The sequence below is a fragment of the Cervus canadensis genome, chromosome 27, assembly GCF_019320065.1.
Source record: "Cervus canadensis isolate Bull #8, Minnesota chromosome 27, ASM1932006v1, whole genome shotgun sequence".
Classification (NCBI taxonomy): Eukaryota; Metazoa; Chordata; class Mammalia; order Artiodactyla; family Cervidae; genus Cervus; species Cervus canadensis.
In genome coordinates this window covers 6,632,865-6,655,754 of record NC_057412.1, presented here as the reverse complement: position 1 = coordinate 6,655,754, position 22,890 = coordinate 6,632,865, and the positions used below count along the sequence as shown (strand labels likewise).

The 22,890-nt window shown below is 41.2% G+C and overlaps 1 long non-coding RNA gene across 1 annotated transcript in view; it reads right to left on the bottom strand.

The window, feature by feature from the left end:
- LOC122428788 overlaps positions 1-19,486 on the bottom strand; it is a 52,652-nt gene extending 33,166 nt beyond the window's left edge. The window contains exon 1 of the long non-coding RNA XR_006265818.1: positions 19,363-19,486. This is a non-coding gene — a long non-coding RNA (uncharacterized LOC122428788). The remainder of the gene's footprint in view (positions 1-19,362) is intronic.
- Positions 19,487-22,890: the final 3,404 nt, after the last annotated feature.

Below are 22,890 nucleotides of genomic sequence, written 5' to 3'. Positions count from 1 at the left end.
ATTCAGAATAGAAAGACTGCAGCCAAAATTGTCTACCAGCATCACTCATGTCCCATCTTTATGCAGCAGCCCCAAAAGGAGCTGTGTGTATGAGGAAATACTATTCCTAACAACTCTTGGACTAAAAGCAGTCCTCAGGATGGCCATTGGGTTTCTTCAAAGAATTGTTTTTACCAAGAGTTTGACCACTGCTCATGTGTATACCACATGCTCATGCTCATGTGTTGAGCTTTCACTCCCTAGGGAAGCCCAGAATCATTCACTAGGTTGAAGGAACCTAGTACGTGTCGTAAAACAATTTGCCCAGCTGCCAACCTTGCCTTGACTAAACGTTCCTACATAACTCTGGGCTTATGACAACATCTCGTTCCACGGTCTCCAGACAATTGGAACAAAGCAGGGAAAACGATGTCGGGCAAAGCTATGTGATGCTTTTGTTTCATATCGACACAGTCATGTTAGAAGTTGACTTCTCACTTCAAGTGGACTCTTCAGAGCAGCCTGGGACATCACCTTCCTTGTCATTATAATCTGCAGTGTAACATCATTGATAAGCTGGCCCTCTCTCTCCCTCCCTCTCTCCTTCATCCTGAAGCAAAATTGTACATGCAATACTTTCACAAATCTTCAAAACAGAGCTATGCTTTTTGTGATTTTTTTTTTTTTTTTGGCATTGCTTCATACCACCAGTCATTCCTTCCTCTCTTCAAACTTGAGGAAATCATAATGATTCATAACCTTTGGTTAGAATAGCTGTGTGATATACTTATGTAGGGGCAATAAACCTATTATATTACCCCAAAATATGAGCTTAAAAATAATAGAATAACAACACTGTAAATCAATTATGTGTGCTCGGTTGCTTCAGTCATGTCTGCCCCTTTGCAACTGGTGGACTGTAGCCCACCAGGCTCCTCTGTCCATGGGATTCTTCAGGCAAGAATACTGGAGTGGGTCACCATGCCCTCCTCCAGGGGATCTTCCGGACCCAGGGTTCAAACCCACATCTCTTATATCTCCTGCATTGGCAGGCGGGTTCTTTACCACTAGCAACACCGGAGAAGCCCATAAATCAACTATATTTCAATTTCTAAAAAATCATAATAGAATGGTGGCATACTTAATGAGATCTGGTGTGTCAGAGACTCATACAAGAACTCAGTCATATTTGGCATCGTTAAAGTTAAGCTAATTTATTGATAAATGCATCAACCCTTGGAAATCACAGGCTTTCTGTTCCTGGAGAGGAATAAGAGGAACTGGGATGATGTCTGTCACCGTTGTTTCAAATAAGAGGTGAGACTCTAACCCATGCATTTGCAAACTCTATGAAACCAAGATGCTAACCCAGAGGGCAAAATGATTGGAAACAAAAAGAATGAAAGATGATGAATCCAAAGTCAAAAAATTAATTTTAGTGAGTCATGTCAAGAGAAAATGAAATGGTAGAGGATCAAAAGGAAAGAAGAGGAATGCTGACCAGAGTCTATGGTCCAAATGAAGCAGAGCATTACATCCTAAAAGGCAAGAGGAGACATGTTGTTGTTTAGTCGCTGAGTCATGTTTGACTTTTGTGACCCCATAGACTGTAGCTAGGACCCCATGGACTGTAGACTGGAGTGGGTTGCCACGTCCTTCTCCAGGGGATCCTTCCAGCCCAGGGATCGAACCTGTGTCTCCTGCACTGGCAGGTGGATTCGTTACCACTGAGCCACCAACGCTTCCCTGGTGAATACAGAAGCTGTCTAATTCAATCTCTTCCTTGTGCAGATAAGAAAATCAAGCAAGAAAACACAATGATTTACCTAAAGATTGATTAAGAGCAGTAATAGAAAAAGAACCCAATTCTGTTCTCTCTCTACCCTATAAAGGAACATCTGTACCATTAACAAAATTCTCAAGAAAAAGGGATGGATGGCACCATTATACAAATTTAAAGGAAATGAGTTTCATCTATGAAAGCTCCATCTTTCTCTATATTTATTAGTACTATCCTAAAGTAGCTGAATTAATCCACTCACTGAGTTAATTTCATATTTTCAGGGCATGTATTTCAACTCTATAATTTATAGATGTTCTGTAAAAAAAATAGAAACATCCATAACACATGCATATCAGGTTTGAACATCATTTCTGTCATCCACCAGAAAATGAGGCAGAAAAACCCATTAGCATTTTGTTAGGATGGTGCCTCCAACGTAAAAAATCACAATTCTAGCTTCTTTCTAACAACACTCAAGTCTAAAACTGTTTTCCATTCCAGTTTCCCCCTTGATTATTCATTACTTGGCACACAGGAAGCATCTCTTCTCTTTCAAGAACATCTTTGAACACAGAACACAGTGTATCATACAAATATCACATTGACTACAATCTAACTAAAAACCATGTGGTCCTGACATTTGCTGCTGTCCCTTCTTCTCTCCGCTAGCACCATACCCTAAATTTACAATCTGCTAGAGAATATTCAGCTTTGCTCCAGGGACATTCTGGTGGCAAGAAACCTCCTTGGGGTTATAATTCTCGAGTTCTCACAAAAGCAAATTTCTCATCCTTGGGAAGCTTGTCAGCACTCTGGCTACGAGTATCCAGGCAACTGTGAGATGAGGAACAAGGTTGGTCATAGGGTTGGAGGGAAAAGATGATAAGAATGTATGAATCACTTAAAATAAATCAGATCCATGATCCATTTGTCTAAGCTTAAGTGCCATGCACTTAAGTGTACTCAGTCGTGTCCGACTCTTTGTAACCCCATGGACTGTAGCCCACCAGGCTCCTCTGTCCATGGGATTTTCCAGGCAAGAATACTGGAGTGGGTTGCCATTTCCTCCCCCAGGGGATCTTCCCAACCCAGCATCAAACCCATGTCTCCTGCACTGGCAGGCGGATTCTTTTAAAATGCACCACCTAGGAAGCCCATAAGCTTAAGCGCCACTCTCACTGTAACACTGAGAGAACAAGAATTGTGAATAAAGAGAAAACTTAGCAGTTTCAGGAGGCTTATCCTTTTTATTTCTCCTTTGCCCAACACCTAGTGCCAGATTTATTCCTTTGCATCCTTGGCCACACTCAGACATCAGTCCTTCTGCAACACTCTGCACATTCTCTTCCAATCTGCCTTCACCACAGGGCATCATAACTCCTTTTTAAAATGATTTTATATATATTGGGGGCTTCCCTTGTAGCTCAGCTGCAATGCAAGAATCCACTTGCAATGCAGGAGACCCTGGTTCGATTCCTGGGTCAGGAAGATCTCCTGGAGAAGGGTTACTGACTCCAGTATTCTGGGGTTCCCTGGTGGCTCAGCTGGTAAGGAATCCACCTGCAATGCAGGAGACCTGGGTTTGATCCCTGGCTTATATATTCATTTATTTTTTTACTTATCTGGCTGCACCCGGTCTTAGTTGTGGCACACAGGATGTGTGATCTTCCTTGAGGCATGTAGCATATTTAGTTGCCACACACAAACTCTTAGCTATGACATCGAACCTGAGCCCCCTCCATTGGGAGCACACAGTCCTAGCCACTGGGACACCAGGAAAGTCCCTCATATCTCCTTGTTAGGAGAAGAACATTCATCTGAAAAATGCAAGTGACTTGTAGCCAGACTTAATGTGCTCACCCTCCCAGAAGCATTTTACATTTCTGAAAAGGAACATGTTGCTCTAAAGAAAAGAATTTCTAGTGCTGCTGGAATTTGGGCTGAGATGTCTGGGGGACTCAAAGGCCTTCTCAGCACTTTGGAAACGATACTAGATGGGGTTTCTCCATAAATAGATATACTCAGCTCTAGGGTAGAATTGGAATAATAGAAATCATATGAATTTAGGACATTTGGGACAGTGGTTCTCATCCCCCAAAATAAGAGTCAAGTAAATCCTTTTACCTCACCTCCTCTACTTACTTGTCCATGAAACAGGTTTCAGAATACCTACTTCACAACCCTTTCATGGAGATCATGAGGTTAACATGTATGCAAAAACATTTTTACAAACTTGAGTCACCTTCATTATCAAAAGTGATTTCCCTCATGATACCGATCATTATGGAAATACCTCCCACTGATTCTAGCTTTTTAAAGGATTCTTCTAAAGTAAAGGCTGGCAAACTTTGTCTGTAAAAAGATAGTAAATAATTTTGACTTTGCTGACCATACAGTCTGTTCCACTGTGAAACTCTGCCGTTGTAGGTAAAAGCAGCCAAGGGTGATATATAAACATATGAATACGGATAGATTTAGCTCGCAAATTGTATTTTACTGATCCCCAAAGACAAAATACCAAAACAGGGATATATGTTCATTACAGATATAAAAGAGTCAAGGCATCTACTTTGAAAGTAAGCATTCACCTTCCAGCTCTTAGATCAAACAACATACTTGACAGAATATTGACCTGTTTCTTTGACTTTCATCCTAGCTACCCCATAAACTAGTTCTCTAACTCATTCTCTAACAAGCAGATCAAAAGCAAAGTGTAAAGATGATGTGCCTTCTTATGTAAGTGCAATCTATTCTCTACTTTGGCAGGCAAGTTCTTTACCACCCAGGAAGCCCGATTCTCTTGTATATCAAGTGTTAGAAGCACTGGCTTAGAGGAGAAGAATCCATCTCCAGAGATGACCTGGCCCTCTTATTAACCTGCCCACAGAGTCAAACTTGTCCACTTGCCCTTTCTTCTACCCTCATGGGTCCAGTGGAAGTGCGATAGAGCTGGTGGTTGTCATGGTAGTTAAGTGTTTCTCAGGGTTTTTTCTTTTTTTTTTTTTTCTGGAAGCATAAGCTTGGACTCTCAGAAGGGCTGTTTGTTTCTTTGCCTTTTGGAGGAGAGCTTTTCCCTCCCCCAAGCCCAGGCCCTAGGCTGCACTCCCCACCCCGTGTTTTCACAGAGCTTCCAACGTGGGGGTGAAAGGTGGCTCATTGAGAGACATGGAACTTGAGTCATGATCTGTGTCCTTCCAGCTGTTCTCTTTGTTGGCATTCAGTGGGAAAGCTGGTGGTGGGAGGGCTGACTTCATCAAAACATTGCATGCAGTATCTTGAAAGCTCCTCTGACCAGCCAGAGCTGGGTCTGCATACCTGGGGAACCAGGCTTGTGCCTAACTCGATATCCATTTGCTGAATTAATAAATAATAGAAAAAAGACATCAATCAAGAAAGGAACAAATGCATAAAAAGCCCAGACTCACGGAGAGAGTGGGCTGAATACCTTGAAAGGCATTTTTGTTATGCACAGGTATGATTTTTGACACAGTAATTCAACACATCTGCTTGCTGGTTTGCTCTTTGGGAATGAGATTCTGGAAAAGATTGGGTATAAGAAAGAGTATGAATTATACTCTCTGTGATCGTTCTCTCTGTGATTTCACTATTCACCAAAGCCAATAAATAGTAAACTTCTAATTTATTCATTATTCCTACTGTTGGGATACTGTTGGGATTCTGACAGGGATCCAACAGAACAGCTGCCCTCTGTCCTCATTTTGGACAAACAGAACATTCTTTAGAAGCATATGGACGTGTGGGTGTGGGCCTGTGGTGCATGGTGTGGGGGGAGGACCGTGAAGGCCTGGAAAAAGTAATACTTTGAAACTCAGAAAGCAAATTGCACCTATTTCAGCAAATTGGAAATTGATGGTGTGTAACTCTAAAGGGCCTAGCAGTAGCTATTATTTCCATTCAGGCTATTATTAACTGGTAATATTTTCTCTAGTAAACATTCGGTTACCATAGCAACAGGAGTCGTGTCATATGGACACAAGGACTCCCTGGCTTTGCCGGAGAAATGGACGACGTTTTAAATGAACTTTAGAAAAGGCAAAGAGACTTGCCAGAAGATATTTTGGAAACACTAAATTCATTTTTTTTTTTTTTTTTTTGCTGGAGACAAAGAAGGGAGCTCTGATAAAGTGGAAAACTGCACAAACCCTCCGCTGGTACCTCCTCAGCAAGCACAGAAGTGTCTTTCTTCCTGCCTGAACCAAACCCTCACTGTGCCTTAGGTGTTACCACATGCCCCCTGCTCATGAGCTTACTGACAGGGTCAAATGGGGTTTCTAAATCCTCTAGCTTCCGTCTCTCCCCTCACTACGTTTCCCCAGGGATATCTTTTAAATTACCATCTGTACTGACATGCACATGCCGGCAAAAAAATAGCAAATCATCAGAATACAGCTCAATAAACTATTTCAAAGAGAACAAAAAATACACCTCTGTGCCCGCTGCACATCAAGAAACAGAATACAGCAGTGCCGGGAGAGCCTGTCTATGCTTCATTCTATATACTAATTGCCACACCTGAGTGGTAACCACTAGAAGTTAATTTCCCTTATGTTTAAAATTTATATAACTAGACATTCGTATTACACATGGTACCATCTAGCTTCATTCACTCAAAACTACGTCACTAGAATCGTCCATATTATCGCATGGAAGAAAAGTATGTCCATTTCATTGTGTGTTAGTTTCCTAAGGCTGTTCTAACCACAAACTAGGTGACTTAACAGAAGTTTATTGTCTCACAGTTTTGCAAGCCTGACGTCCAAGATCGAGACATCAGCAGCGCTGATTCCTTGTAAAGAAGATTCTGTTCCATGCTCATCTCTCAGCTTCCGACGGCTTGCTGGCTCTCTTTGGCACTTCCGGTCTTGTAGATGTATCATTTTGTTCCCTGCCTTCATGTTCACGTGGTGCTATCCCTGTGAGTATCTCTCTCTTCACAAGGCATTTTTATAAGGACGCCAGTCATATAGGATTAGCGGCTCAGTTTACCTCAGTATGACTTCATCTTGAATAATTACATGGGCAAAGACGTTATTTCCAAATAAGAGTTAGAACTCCAATATGGATGTGCATTTGGAGGAGAGAACAGGTGGCCCTAGTGGTAAGGAACCCACCTGCCAGTTCAGGAGACGTAAGAGATGTGGGTTCGATCACTGAGTCGGGAAGATGCCCTGGAGTAAGGCATAGTAACCTGCTCCAGATTCTTGCCTGGAGAAGCCTATGGAGAGAGGAGCCTGGCAGGCTACAGGCCACAGTCACAAACAGTCTGACATATCTGAAGCAACTTATCATGCACACACAATTAAAGCCATAACAAGTGCTATCAGGTATTCCTTTGCATACATATACCACGATGTATTTATTCACCCTACTGTTGATGGATATTGGGTAATGCCTCATCTGGGCTATCGTTTTCCTTGTTAATTCATTTCTTTATTTTTGACTGGGCCAGGTCTTCACTGCTGCACAGGCTTTTCTCCAGTTGTGTGCAGGATTCTCATTGCGGTGGCTTCTCTTGTTGCAGAGTACAGGCTCTAGGGCATGTGGGCTTCAGTGATTTTGGTATGTGGGCTCAATAGTTGCGGCTCCTGGTCTCCAGAGCTCAGCAATTGTGGTGTGGTGTCTGAGCTCTTCTTGAATCAGGGATCCAACGTATATCTCCTACATTGGCAGGTGGGTCCTTTCCCACTGAGCCACCAGGGAAGCCCTCTTCTGTAATGGATCAGGTTTAATCCTTGACAAAATGAAAGAGCATGAAACTTACCTTTGATATTCTTTATTTCTTTGTTCTGGGTGTCCCACTGTATATTTTCCTCCCTTCTCAGTGTCTTTTTTCTTTATAGGTTCTACTCTGTCCTAGCTGCTTAATAGCAACTGTAAGTTTTGCAAATCTGGTCTTCAGAAGTTATGCTTCTGTCCAAATTTCCCTTTATAAGGAGATTCCACAAGACCAGAAATCAGCTAAACTTAATGGAATGCCTCTCTGCACTTGAAGTCCAGGATGTGGGGAAATCCCTGGAAGAGTGTTGGCAAGAGTTTTTCCCCAAATCAAACAGGGAAACCCATGGAGACTTTTGTTACACAATATGATCCACACATAGTGTGCTAGTAGGCACCCTATGATAGAATGATAGCAAGAGTGAGAAATGGTACAGATGAATCTATGTGCAAAGCAGAAGTAGAGACACAGATATCAGTTAGTCAGTTCAGTTGCTCAGTCACATCCAATTCTCTGTGACCCCATGGACTGCAGCACAACAGGCTTCCCTGTTCATCACCAACTCCCAGAGCTTACTCAAACTCATGCCCATCAAGTCGGTGATGCCATCCGACCATCTCATCCTCTGTCATCCCCTTCTCCCGCCTTCAATCTTTCCCAGCATCAGGGTCTTTTCCAATGAGTCAGTCCTTCACATCAGGTGGCAAAAGTACTGGAGTTTCAGCTTCAGCATCAGTCCTTCCAATGAATATTCAGGACTGTTTTCCTTTAGGATGGACTGGTTGGATCTCCTTGCAGTCCAAGGGACTCTCAAGAGTCTTCTCCAACACCACAGTTCAAAAGCATCAATTCTTTGGCACTCAGCTTTCTTTATAGTCCAACTCTCACATCCATACATGATTACTGGAAAAACCATAGCTTTGACATCATGGACCTTTGTTGGCAAGGTAATGTCTCTGCTTTTTAATATGCTGTCTGTGTGGGTCATAACTTTCCTTCCAAGGAGTAAGCATCTTATAATTTCATGGTTTCAGTCACCATCTGCAGTGATTTTAGAGCCCAGGAAAATAAAGTCTCTCGCTGCTTCCTCTGTTTCCCCATCTATTTGCCATGAAATGATGTGACCAGATGCCGTGATCTTAGTTTTCTGAATGTTGAGTTTTAAGCCAGCTTTTTCACTCTCCTCTTTCACTTTCATCAAAAGGCTCTTTAGTTCTTCTTCACTTTCTGCCATAAGTGTGGTGTCATCTGCATATCTGAGGTTATTGATATTTCTTCTGGCAATCTTGATTCCAGTTTGTGCTTCATCCAGCCCAGCATTTCTCATGATGTACTCTGCATATAAGTTAAATAAGCAGGATGACAATATACAGCCTTGATGTACTCCTTTCCCAATTTGGAACTAGTCTGTTGTTCCATGTCCAGTTCTAACTGTTGCTTCTTGACTTGCATACAGATTTCCCAGGAGGCAGATCAGGTGGTCTGGTATTCCCAGCTCTTGAAGCATTTTCCACAGTTTGTTGTGATCCATGCAGTCAAAAGCTTTGGCATAGTCAATGAAGCAGAAGTAGATGCTTTTCTGGAACTCTCCTACTTTTTCAATAATCTAACAGATATAGAGAACAAATATATGGACACCAAGAGGGAAGGAGAGAGGAAGGAAATAGGAGATGGGGATTGATACATACACACTATTGTTACTATGTATAAAAGAGATAACTAATGAGAACCTACTATATAGCACAGGGAGCTGTACCTAATGTACTGTTGTGACCTGAATATGAAGGAAATCCAAAAGGGAAGGGATATATGTAGACACACAACTAATATTTTTTTGCTGTATCATAGAAACTAACACAACATTGTAAAGCAAGTATGTCGTTGGTATTGCTGTGTAGTCGCTCAGTCATGTCTGACTCTTTGAGACCCCATGGACTGTAGCCCGCCAGGTTCCTCTGCTCATGAAGATTTCCCAGGCAAGAATACCGGAATGAGTTGTCACTTTCCCCACTTCTCCAGGGGAATCTTCCCAACCCAGAGTTCAAACCTGCGTCTCCTACACTGGCGGGCAGATTCTTTACCACTGAGCCACCAGGGAAGCCCAGAGCAAGTGTACTCCAATTAAAATTAATTTAAAAGTGATAACAGGTGCATTGGTTACTGCCTCAATAATGCCACACAGAAAATATCCACTTCCATTATCCGTAGCTTAGTTCGGTTCAGTCGCTCAGTCATGTCTGACTCTTTGTGACCCCATGAACAGCAGCACACCAGGCCTCCCTGTCCATCACCAACTCCAGAGTTAACTCAAACTCATGTCCATTGAGTCGGTGATGCCATCCAGCCATCTCATCCTCTGTCGTCCCCTTCTCCTCCTGCCCTCAATCTTTCCCAGCATCAGGGTCTTTTCTTCACATGAGGTGGCCAAAGTATTGGAGTTTCAGCTTCAGCATCAGTCCTTCCAATGAACACCCAGGACTGATCTCCTTTAGGATTGACTGGTTGGATCTCCTTGCAGTCCAAGGGACTCTCAAGAGTTTTCTCCAACACCACAGTTCAAAAGCATCAATTCTTCGGCACTCAGCTTTCTTTATAGTTCAACTCTCACATCCATACATGACTACTGATCTGAGTGTCAGCCGAAGGTCAGCTGAGCCAGGCTGGACTCCTGACCTAAGTTGCAGGATAGGTTCAAGTCTGCTCAACATGTGTTTTTTTCTCAGGTCCAAATTTCAAAGGCAAGACAGGCAAAGTTTGTGTCTAGACACATCTCACACCTCTGTTCACCTCACCTCAATTCAACACCAAGTTACCATTGACAATGGTAACTCACATGACCAAGAATCCAGAAGTGGGGCGGGGAGGTATAGTCTTCCATGGAGAAGAGGGCTATGACTCTTTGCTGAATAGTAAGATAATCTGTCACAGAAAAGATGAGATGTTTCTATGTTTAGATGACATAAGGTACAGATAGAAACAAGCTGAAATGATTTATCTTTGACTTGATGATTTCCTAAGATTAACTAAGGATTTCCAAGCTGAATATCTTCCCTCTCTGATGAGCTAACATGATATAATGGTGATTGCCTTGGTTTGCTAAGGCTGCCATAGCAAATACCACAGACTGGGTGGCTTAAACAATAGAAATTTATTGTCTCGCAGTTCTGGAGTCTAGAAGTCCAACCCTGAGGTGCTGACAGAGCTGGTTTTTGCTGAGGCCTCTCTCTTGGCTGGCAGACGACTGTCTTCTCCTTGTGACCTCACATGGTCTTCCTTCACTGTGTGTCTGTCCAAATTTCCTTACTTAAAAGGACACCGGTCATATTGGATTAGGGCCCACTCTAATGACCTCATTCAAAGTTAATCACTTCTTTAAAGACCTTATTTCCAAATGCCATTACATTCAGAGGTACCAGAGGTCAGGATTTCAACATACAAATGGGGGGAGGAGGGGACACAAGTCAGCCTTGTGTGGGTGCATGCTCAGTCGCTCAGTCATGTTGACTCTTTGGGAATCCATGGACGCCAGGCTCCTCTGCCCATGGGATTCTCCAGGCAGGAATAATGCGGTGGGTTGCCATTTTCTCCTCCAGGGGATCTTCCTGAACCAGGGATCGAACCCAGGTCTCCTGCATTGGCAGGCAGATTCTTTACCACTGCATAACCTGGGAAGCCCTCCAACTCAACCATAATAGTGGTCAAAAGCATAGGTTCTAGAATCAAACAGCAGTGGCTTTGAATAATGCATCGACCACTTTCTAACTGGGTGGCCAGCTTTTCCAATCTCTTTTCCCATTTGTCCCGTCTCTAAAACTGGAGATCATAATGTCTCCTCAGCAGATGGCTTTGCCATCACCTTTAGGAGTAAATACACAAAACACTGTTACAAAATACTGTGTATTTACAGGAGTAAATACACAAAATAGTGTTTGATACTGTGTTATAAAACTCACAAATCATTGCTGTTGCCATTATTATTTTATTATTAAAATATTTTATCAAAGTACATACCAAGTCAGATACTTCATATAACTATTGATTTATAAAGTCATGAAATAAAAAGAAATTCCTCTGCAGTATCAGTGAAACCAATATGCCTTCAGTGATAGGCCAATAGCAAGCCCTAAATAATTTTATGCCTCTTTATAGAAACATGTTCTTTTTTTTTTAATTAATTTATTTTTTTTAATTGGAGGATAATTACTTTACCATAGTGTGATGGTTTTTGCTATACGTCAACATGAATCAGCCATAGATATACATGTGTCCCCCCAATTCTGAACCCCCCTCCCACCTTCCTCTCTACCCTATCCCTCTAGGTTGTCCCAGAGCACCAGCCTTGGGTGCCCTGCTTCATGCATGGAACTCGCACTGTCATCCATTTTACAGATAGTAATGTATATGTTTCAATTCTATTCTCTCAAATCATTCCACCCTCACCTTTTTCCATTGAGTCCAAAAATCTGGTCTTTACATCTATGTCTTCTTTTAATTTAAAAAAAATTTTTTTTCAAAAAAAAGCACCTTCTTACTCTTTCCCTGCAAAGGTCTTCAGAGTTAGGTATGCACTTTATTTTGCAGCTGAAGAAAGTGGGGCACATGGAGGTTTAAGCGATTTGACTGTGGGGTTAGTGGAAGATAAGCTGCTACAGGAATCCAGTCTTTTTCAACAAGCTTGGCTCACGGATCTCAACTGAACTGACTTTACTCCTTCCTTTGCTTCAATGATCATACACAGTTTGATTGGAGAGTTACACTATAATTTCACAGTGATTACACGCCCCTGAAGATCATTTTGTAAGTAAATGTTTTGAAACCAAAGATAATCATTGTTGTATGGCCATAAGCCTTTTTCTTATGCCATATTCTCCACCAAAGAATGTAGCCAAGCTAAAGTTACATTTCTGAGTTTCGGTAGCTGGCTCTGGGCTCCGCTCTGCATTTCTGGAACTCTGAGGCCATCAGGGTATCTGGAGACACATTACTGTTTCCTGGCCTCTGGGATAACCTCTATCCTTTCCACTTCAGCACAAACACAAAGAAAGCTGCCATGGTGCTCTTGACATGAGGACTCTCAAACACAACAAAGCTAAGATGAATCAGAACCCAGTCCTTGTATAATAAGCTATTCAAAAGAGGAACATCCTGTCCAGAAGCTCTGAAATGTATTCTGATATCTGGGCATACCAAAGGTCCTCCTCTCTGTTTAGAAACTTCCTAATTGCTTGGCCACATTGTCTCCAGGGACATGTGCAGGATCAAGAATTCTCTAAGTTGGTAGCTCAGAGCTGCATCTACCTAATACCTCCAGAGGATAGCTCAGAACTGTGGCTTCCTTAGTTCTCTATTGACAAAGCAATAAACTATAGTACTGTATTTGGAGACGGAAATGGCAACCCACTCCAGTATTCTTGCTGGAAAATTCCATGAACAGAGGAGCCTAGCAGGGTCGAAAAAGAGTTGGACACAACTGAGCAACTAAATAACAACAATACTGTGTAACAAGGACCCTTTTTCTAGGTGGTCTACCTTTCCTGCATTTTCAAACCAGTCTGAAATTTTTATAAAGAGTGATAAAAATTTAGATTATACATATTTATAGACTTACAGAGTGAACAAGTGATTCCTTGTGCTAAGTCACTTCAGTCATGTCCAATTCTTTGCAACCCTATGGACTATAGCCCCCAGGCCCCTCTGTCCATGGGATTCTCCAGGCAAGAATACTGGAGTGGGTTGCCGTGCCCTACTCCAGGGGATCTTCCTGACCCAGGGATCAAACCGGAGTCTTTTATGTCTCTGTTTTGGCAGGCAGGTTCTTTACCACTAGCGCCACCTGGGAAACCCAAGTGATTCTTTACCCATGAGATTAGCCTTCTGGCTCATGAGTCTCAGAGTAAAAAGCAAAAGAGAAGCATCTTGATAGTCACATCTGCCTTTGGCACTTGACAATAAATTATACTCATCAGGTACCATTTTTCCAGAGTCACAAGAGAAAATGTGACACCTTTTTTTTTTTAGATGATATGAAAAGGGCTTACCGTTTACATTTTTCCAGTCCCTGTCACTTATTTCTCAGAACCTTGTCTCATTCCTTTGTGGTCATGTGGTAAAGCTCATCTGGAACACATGATGTTTATATTGACTTGCCTTTTTATTCCATTTTCACTTTTTGGTGCAAAAGCAAAGGCTTTCTGGGCTTAATAATGTTTTTCACTCTTTTCATGGAAATGGATTTTAGAAACAGAAATGATAGCAGTTTCCATATTCACATTTCCCAATAAACTTGTCATCAAAAGTCCTCAAAGAGCTCTCATTAATCACTTTTAGTCATTTCTTCCACGCAAATGAAGAGAGCTTGAAATGATTTGAGCTGTGCTTGCAGTGGATTCAAAGGCAAAACCTAAAATAATATTGCTTTTTTTTTTTCCAAAGAATTGAAGATGTCCGTCCATAATTCTTGGATATTGATAACACTAGGGGATCAGATTTTCCTAAAGACAGGAGGAGAACGCACCCCCTGCTGGAAGCAAGAAAAACAAGAAAACGAGAAGCATCTTCTTTAGAACAGACCCAGAAAAAGATGTCATTTAAGTTGAACAGTTTCTCTTGTTGCTCATTTGAATTTGGTGGATATTGTCTTGAACACTGAACTGTTGAAATCAAGAGATCATAAACCATGGAGGGAATCAAAATTAAAAGTTAAATCCTTGCCTGAGTGTGGACGTGAGACGCTATGTGTGTTTTCTGCAGATGGACAAGCCAGCTTGTCCTTTTTTTCACTTGCAGCCTGTTTTGCAACAAACTGCCCTTCCAGAACTCCGGATAAACTATTTAGGTGGGATTTCTGGATCAGCTGCTGGAAATGTGATCCAATCTACCCCCCTGATTTCCTGTGCAACCTTGAGGCCTTAATCTCTGACCCTGTTTCCTCATCAGTAACTTCATTCAAATGTGGTGGGGTGGGGGAGGTGACGAGATGAGGGAGCCACATGGAGGTCAAGAGGGCAAAGGGAGAAATACAAAGAGTAACTTTTTGTTGAGAGTAGTTATGTAGATTGCCTGAATATCTCATCAAGTCTTCATGGGTCACACACTTTTGCTGGGAGAATTCATGAATTCATTATAAAAACAAGAAAGAGAAGAGATTTTGTCGGTTTATCTATTTATATAGCCCAAGACTATTATAGTTCTGCAAACTTAGGCTCTGGATAAGATATAGAATGAAGGGGGTGTGGTATACATTTCTACAGACCCCTGACTCTCTCCCTAACTAAAGTCTCTAAACTATCAGATTGTAAGCAGAGAAGCAAGAGTAAGAAGATTTAAGTTAGTTTAGTTTTCTTAATGTGACCGTGAAACAGTGGTTTTCAACCCAGACTGGGCATCAGAATCTCATCTAAATCTTTCCAAAAATATAGATGTTTGGCTCTACACTTAAGCTACTGGAATCAGAATTTCTGAAATACTCATAAATCTCCACAGGTAATTCTGAGAAGCAAAATTGGGAAATATGTAGGCCTGAAGGATTCTGATTCTTTTGGAACTCAACAGGAACATTCTCATCACTGACTGCTATTTTTCCTTGCTCATTTTAAAAACAAGTAGACATCATCTGAATTAAACACTTGAGTTTGTGTTGGATATTCACAATAGGTACTTTCCTGTATAACACTGTCCAAAAAAAAAATTCGCATTTCAAATTCCTACCACCCCACCATGTGGATCAGTAGAATCTTGTTTTTGATCAGTCACTCAGTCATGTCTAACCCTCTGCGATCCCATAGACTGCAGCATGCCAGGCTTCGTTGTCCTCCACCATCTCCCAGAGTTTGCTCAAACTCACATCCATTGAGTTGGTGATGCAAATATCTTTCTGTGGGTCAAAGTTTCTCACCCTTAGTACCATTATCATTTTAAGTGAGATGACTGTTTGTTGTGAGGGACTGCCCTGTGCATGATAGAATGTTTACCAGCATCCCTGGCCTCTGTCTAAGAGAACCCAATTCAATCCCTGGGTCAGGAAGATCCCCTGGAGAAGAATGGACTACCCACTCAAGTATTCTTGGGCTTCCCTGGTGGCTTAGATCGTAAAGAATCTGCCTGCAATATGGGAGACCTGAGTTCGATCTCTGGGTTGGGAAGATCCCCTAGAGGAGGACATGGCAACCCACTCCAGTATTCTTGCCTGGAGAATCCCCATGGACAGAGGAGCCTGGTGGGCAACAGTCCATGGGGTCACACAGAGTCAGACACGACTGAGTGACTAAGCACACTGGCCTCTGTCTACCAGAGGCAATATGGCACCTCTCCAGTTTTGACAACCAAAAACATATCTCCAATCCTGGCCAAGTGTCCCCTAGAGTGCAGAATCAGCTCCAGTTGAGAACCACTGCTTTGTTTGAGAGGAAGAAACACACAGCAATAGCATTGCATTAACTATTTCTCATCCATCAAGCTTTCCTTGGACTTCCCTGGTGGCTCAGATGGTAAAAAATCTGCCTGCAATGCAGGAGATCGAGGTTGGATCCCTGGGTCAGGAAGATCCCCTGGAGAAGGGAATGGCAATCCACTGTAGTATTCTTGCCTGGAGAATTCCATGGTCAGAGGAGCCTGGCAGGCTACAGTCCTTGGTGTCTGACCTGGGTCTCCTGGAACACTCAGGGGGTCTTCCTGATGCTCTGGCACCAGTGGTACATGTTCTCTTTACTGCCACCACCAACTTGTTGCATCCTTTAATTGCTGTTGCTGCTGTTCAGTCACTGAGTCATGTCCAATTCTTTGTGACCTCATGGTCTGCAGCACATCAGCCTCCCCTGTCCTTCACCATCTCCAGGAAATTGATCAAATTCATGTCCATTGAATCAGTGATGCTATCTAACCATCTCATCCTCTGCTGTCCCCTTATCCTTCTGCCCTCAATCTTTCCCAGATTAAAGACCCTTTTTCCAGCAAGGGTCTTTAATCCTTCAATTACCACCTCTTACTATCCCTGTGGTCTCCACCAGGGAGAGGTAATTACTAGTGAATAACCACTGCTCCATCCCGCCATCTCTACTGCAATCGTAGAGCTGTTCAAGGCCATTCTTCTTCCGAAGACTTCTCCTAAGAAGCCATTCCCTCCAAGGTAACTCTATCCCAAAGAATATTAAGTGCTAGAGGCTCTGGATGTCAGGCATCACTGTGACCTTGATGGACCTGGAAAAAGAGGAAATTGTCTTCCCTCTAAGGCATGATAATTTTATGTTTAATTATTTACCATTGTAGTTTCTCATCTCTTTTACTATGCTCTTCCCCCAATCACTGAAGTAACGTGAGGGTTTTCTTTATATAATCTTGGCAGATACAGTCTGAAGTAAAGTTACTTGAAACACTAGATAGGTTTTGTAAATCTATAGCAGAAGCAAATGTCATGAAAGCCAAGAAGATATACATGTTCATTCTGGGACTCAAATTACATCCAAAGGATAAGGAGGTAAATGGAATCTAGAGAAGCTTGAGTTGACAAAATTTAAATTAGAAATTGACACATGCCAAGGCAGAGTGATCATTGCAACTTAAACTGGAAAACTGAGTTTTCCTTGACAGTGACAAGGAAGCTGTTATAATTAGGCTTGGGTATAGAGAAGTTATTTTAAAAATTATATTTCTGCAGGTGAGAATGTATAACTGTTTAATGACAACCCCTGCACATTTTTACCCTGGACAAAAGCCTCTGAACTCCCCAAATGACCTTTCCACTTCCACTTAAGCCAATGGTTTTTCCATTTCCCCCTCACTGGATAAGCAAACTCGATTCTATGACAATTGTTTTTTGATCTTTTCTGTCCCCAAGATTGGTGATATCATGCAAAACTATTGCATTTTTTATATGTTAGAAAAGGTACAAATTTTTGCTGTGCTCTCTTGTACATTATCTCAGTAATTATCTGCATTTTACAAGTAAGAATCAGGCAAAGAAAGATGAAGTGACTTGATCAAAATTAACAAATGACAATTCTCATACTACCACGTCAATCTGCTGATTTGAACATCATGTCCTGCACAATGTATCCTGGTAGCTAAATATTCTAAAGTGCTTTCAATTGACAGGAAATAGTTTTATGAATATCTTGGATTATAAAATAATTGAAGCAGAGCAGCTCCTTTCTCTGTTTGTTAATCTGCACTGTTTGGCAAGTAACAGAACAATGTTGCAAATGGCACAAACAGAAATGGGATCCTTGACATGTCATAACATGTCATCGTGGCTGGCTTCTCAACAATCTGTTATATTTTATATAGGCACCATTTTCTTTTTTGGAGGAGGAAATAGCAACCCACTCCAGTATTCTTGCCTGGAGAATTCCATGGACAGAGGAGCCTGAAAGGGTCGCAAAGCATCCAAAAGAACTGAGCACACACGCACTTTCTCTTGTCAGATCTCTTGACCTTCTTGCGTATGTGTTGTTTTTGCTACTGTGGATCTCTGGGATAAGCCTCATCACATCCAGAAATCTTGTGTTCTGGAATGGTTTGTCTTACAGCCCAAATACTGACTATTCAAACCACCCTGATGCCTTCCTCTAAAGGTCAGTACATAATGGAATCGTGGTCGCTCAGGCTCAGATGCAAACAGCATGTTCAATTTTATATTCCACTCTAATGAATGTGGCGAATACATATCATTCCTCTTCCTGTCGCCACCCTTCCCAAGGACCTACAAAAGGGAGGGGACAGGTGGGGTTTTCCCTTTCAATAATCAGGTTTCCTGGAGCTTTCTATTGTTTCAACTGGGAATAGGCTACAAACAAGCAAGTAATATTCTGAATTTATCACCTTTTCACAGAAATTTCCAAATCCTTTCTGATAAATAGAAATCATTTTCCAAACGTGCTCAGGGAAAGCAGGAACATCCCCTAGTCCAGGAACATTTGGTCACCCTAGCTCATAATCCTGCTACAAAAATTTTCAGCCAGTATAAAAGGCCACTGCTTAATATTAGTTATGACTAGGAAAGTTCTGGAACAAAATACTATTAGCGATGCACTTTATTAACTGGATATTATTCTCATTCTTTCACTGCTGCCTACTTATGGAAACTTATGAGTAGGTGAATTATGCTACATACAATTGTTAGACAAACAAATTCTCTAAATAAAATTCTCAGTAAATTGAGTAGAAGGGGGAGAGAAAGAAGGGGAAGAATGTTAGAGAAAGCCCAAAATTATCATCAGTACATAGTGAAATTACTATAGCTGTACATCTGGCTTCTCTTAAACTCTGGGAGTTTGACAATAAGACCTAAATCTGCCAGGTTTATTTTTCCTCCAGTCAGTTCAGTTCAGTCGCTCAGCCATGTCTGATTCTTTGAGACCCCATGAACTGCAGCACACCAGGCCTCCCTGTCCATCACCAACTCCCAGAGTCCACCCAAACCCATGTCCGTTGAGTCGGTGATGCCATCCAACCATCTCATCCTCTGTCGTCCCCTTCTCCTCCTGCCCTCAATCTTTCCCAGCATCAGGATCTTTTCAAATGAGTCAGCTCTTCCCATCAGGTGGCCAAAGTATTGGAGTTTCAGCTTCAACACCAGTTCTTCTAATGAACACCCAGGACTGACCCAATGAATGTGTAAATATAGTATAAATTGTCATCTCTGTAAAGCCCTTTGAGATTGCATATATTTTTGCTGTTTAAGGCAATCCCATCCTGTTCAATGACTACCACCAACTGAGGTGTCTTCCTTTGACTCCCCCATAATCAAAGGTCTACCTGACATCTCTGCTCAAATGGCTCACAGGTAACAGAACCTCATATATCCCAAGTGAAGCAATTCCACTAAGTAAAATAGAACAAGCCTCTGAAGTTCCTAAACTGGACTTACCTTATGCCTAGTAAAAATGTGTTTAACGGATGAATGTGTTAGTTGCTCAGTCGTGTCCAACTCTTTGCGACCCCATGGACTGTATCCCTCCAGGTTCCTCTGTCCACAGAATTCTCCAGAAAAGAATATTGGAGTGGGTAGCCATTCCCTTCTCCAGGGGGTCTGCTCTGCCCAGGGATGGAATCCAGGTCTCCTGCATTTCAGGGAGACTCTTTATCGTGTGAGCCACCAAGGAAGCTACAGGTAAATACAAAACAAAAAATGCTACTTTATTTTTTAATTTATTTTTAATTGGAGTATGATTGCTTTACAATGTTGTGTTGGTTTCTGCCATACAACAACATAAATCAGCCACAAGTATACTTATCAATATATGCCCTCCCTCTTGTTTTTCCCTGCCACCTCCCCACCCACCCCTCTAGGCCATCACAGGGCACCAGAGTGAGCTCCGCTTCCTCACTGCAGCTCCCCACGAGCTCTCTATTTCAGTGACTATGTCAGTGCTGCTCAGCTCAGCCCACTCTCTCCCCTCCCTGCTGTGTCCACAAGTCTGTTCCCTGCATCTGCAGAACTGAACTAAGTGGGAATGGGGTCATCCATACCTGATTTAATGTTATTCCAGTGTTCACTTGCTTTATTTGATTCTCCTAAAAGCATGGGTAATTATTAAGTAAAAAAAAAAAAAATTGATGACATTAAGTGCCTTTATTATAATTAAAATGTGTTCCTACTGTATCATTTCCCTCTAAAACTTCAATGTGTGTTCCCTCCTTCTTCCTGTTCTTATGTGCTCCCATTTTATCCTTCATTTTATTTACTTTATTAATTAGGACCTTCAAGGCTCAATTAATTTCAAAGATATGATCAACTATTTAAATAGACTTCTTTATTTTTAAAAACAAATATGGATGACCAGCCATTTAGACATCAAAATAATAACTATATCAGAATATAGGCATTATTACAAGTGGGTTTATTTTGGCACTTGGTTTATGGTTACTGTTTTGAATCTAACAGTTCTTAGTGACAGTCTTTAAACAACCCCATAATGCTACCAATGGTTTTTTTACACTTTGCCCATCCATAAAAGTACCTACCTGACATTACAATTTGGCATTATTCACAATTAAATTCCAAGCTAAAGCACTCAACTAGAATGAGACCTCTGATTCTTTAATCAACACTTTTCATATGTTCTATTTTTAGAACATATAAGTTATGTAGTCTGTGGTGTGTCCAATAGAGTAACCATGATGAAATGTGTAAAACCTTACAAGTAAGAATGTGGCCAGTTAGTCAAATTGTGCTTTTAATCTGTAAAGGCATTACATCATGAGTCATTTAGAGGAAAGGGTAGAGTTTCCTCTTGAATTCATTACTGCATGAAAAGTAACATTTAGAAGGTAAAGTGTACAAAATGAAATTGTACCTCTCAGGTATAAGTATTTTTCCCATGAGAAAGTACACCTTCTATTTAAAAAGAGACCAACAGTATTCTTTTTCTATTTCTTAATGTATAAATAGCTGGAAACTTATGAGCTCATTAGTAAAATCTTTAGGACTTCTGATGCCAAAAAGAGGTAGTGCAAATCAAGGCCATGTAAAAATATAGCAAAAGGAGATTGCTTCATTTAAGGAAATGGTTCATGTAGATTTGTTAACTAGAGTCTAGAAATTTTTCCAGAAGCAAAAAAAAAAAAATCCAGTCAAAATGTATTTCTTGAAGAGCATTGTGTAAATAAAATGGATGGCTTCTCTCACATTCTTATGATTTAAAAACTGAATATTCAGAAACTTCCTATATTCACATGCTTGATTAAACATTAAGACACCTTAAAATTAAAATTTTAATGTAATCTTCTGTGACCTAAATTTATGTCTAAACTGTTTCTTTTTTGCAATAGTTAATTTTTTAAAAGATGGAAACAGAAAGGCCATAATATATAAGGCTAGTGAGTATCAGTTTTCTTCTCTTCCAACCAATATCCTTGCTGCTCAGATTTTTCACTGTAAATGCAGTTTTACAAGTCCTTATCAATTTTTCAAGGTTACTATGAGAATAAGTTCAAGTGACATATGTGATAGTATTGGAAATCTGAGCTATAAAATGGTGATGTAATGAATAGTTGAGAGAATTTGAGCATATTTAGCATATTAAGCCTGGAGAAAAGATGATGTGGGTTGCATAGAATAGATGTCATCAAATATTTCAAAAACTGACCCATGGAAGCAAGATTAGAACTATTCAATCACACACACACACAAATAAACTAGTAAGTATAAATAATAGGAAAATAGGTCAGGCTGAATGGAAAGGAAGACATTTCTAACAGAACTTTGGGAAGTATGAAATTTCCTACACTGAAAATATTCAAATATAAGTTAAAAGCCATTGAATATCACTACAGGTGCTCAGGAGAAAGTTAATTTACCAAAGGGCACCTGGAGTGTGTTGTCTTTACGTCCTTTCAGAACTAAGAACTTAGTAATTCGGAATGTATACAAGGCATAAAAACAGAGTTCTTATTGCTCTTTTATTGTTATTTTCAATGTTCTTTTCATCACTGCCAAAGCTACATGAAGCACGGGCTTCATAAAGCTATTAATGTTCTTCCACAGAGGCACTGTTTTATACCTTGATCTTCTCCAGGTCAAGGATAAACTAAGCAAGCAGAAGTGCGAGAAATGCCATAGGAGCAAACCACAAAGTACGTGGATACGTATGTACCAACAGGCTGGAAGGCCGGACAGGCAGGAGAGTCACAAGAGAAGGATGAGGACTTACCTGGTGACATTTCTTCACTCTGGCATTAGCACTGTGTCTGCAAAAAAATAAAGAGATAAATTGGTTACTTATATGGCTTGGGTTTAACCAAAATGATATTGAAGTCTTTGTATCTGCCTGTAAGAAGATAAAATTTGCATCCAAAAAAAAAATTGTTTTAATCAAGTGATTATCAAAATAATTTATTGCAATCATTAAGAATGATTGCTTCCAGGGGCTTCCCTGGTGGCTCAGTGGTAAAGAATCTACCAGCCAATGCAGAACACACAAGTTCGATCCCTGATTGGGGAAGATTTCCCATGCCACAGGGCAACCAAGCCCATGTGCCACAACTGAGCTTGTGCTCTAGAGCCCGGAGCTAGAACTACTGAAGCCTATGCACCCTACAGCCTGTGCTCCACAACAAGAGAATCCGCTGCAGTGAGGAGCCCACACGCCGCAGCTCGAGAGTAGCCCACGCTCACCACAGCTAGAGGAAGGGCCACACAGCAATGAAGACCCAGCACAGCCAAAAATAAGGAATCTTTTTAAAAAAAGAATGAATGTGATAATCATCTGATTTTAAAAGTTACATATGGTCTAGTTAATTCAGCTCCTAACCCTTTCTCTTCCTTGATGTCATTGTTCCTTGTTGTTGTTTTTCCATGAGTTACCCAGATAATTCTCTCAAAGCCCTGTATCTTTGTTTGTCTTTCTGGAAACATCCTTGGTGAGCTGTGAGCACAATGCTAACACTCCAGCAG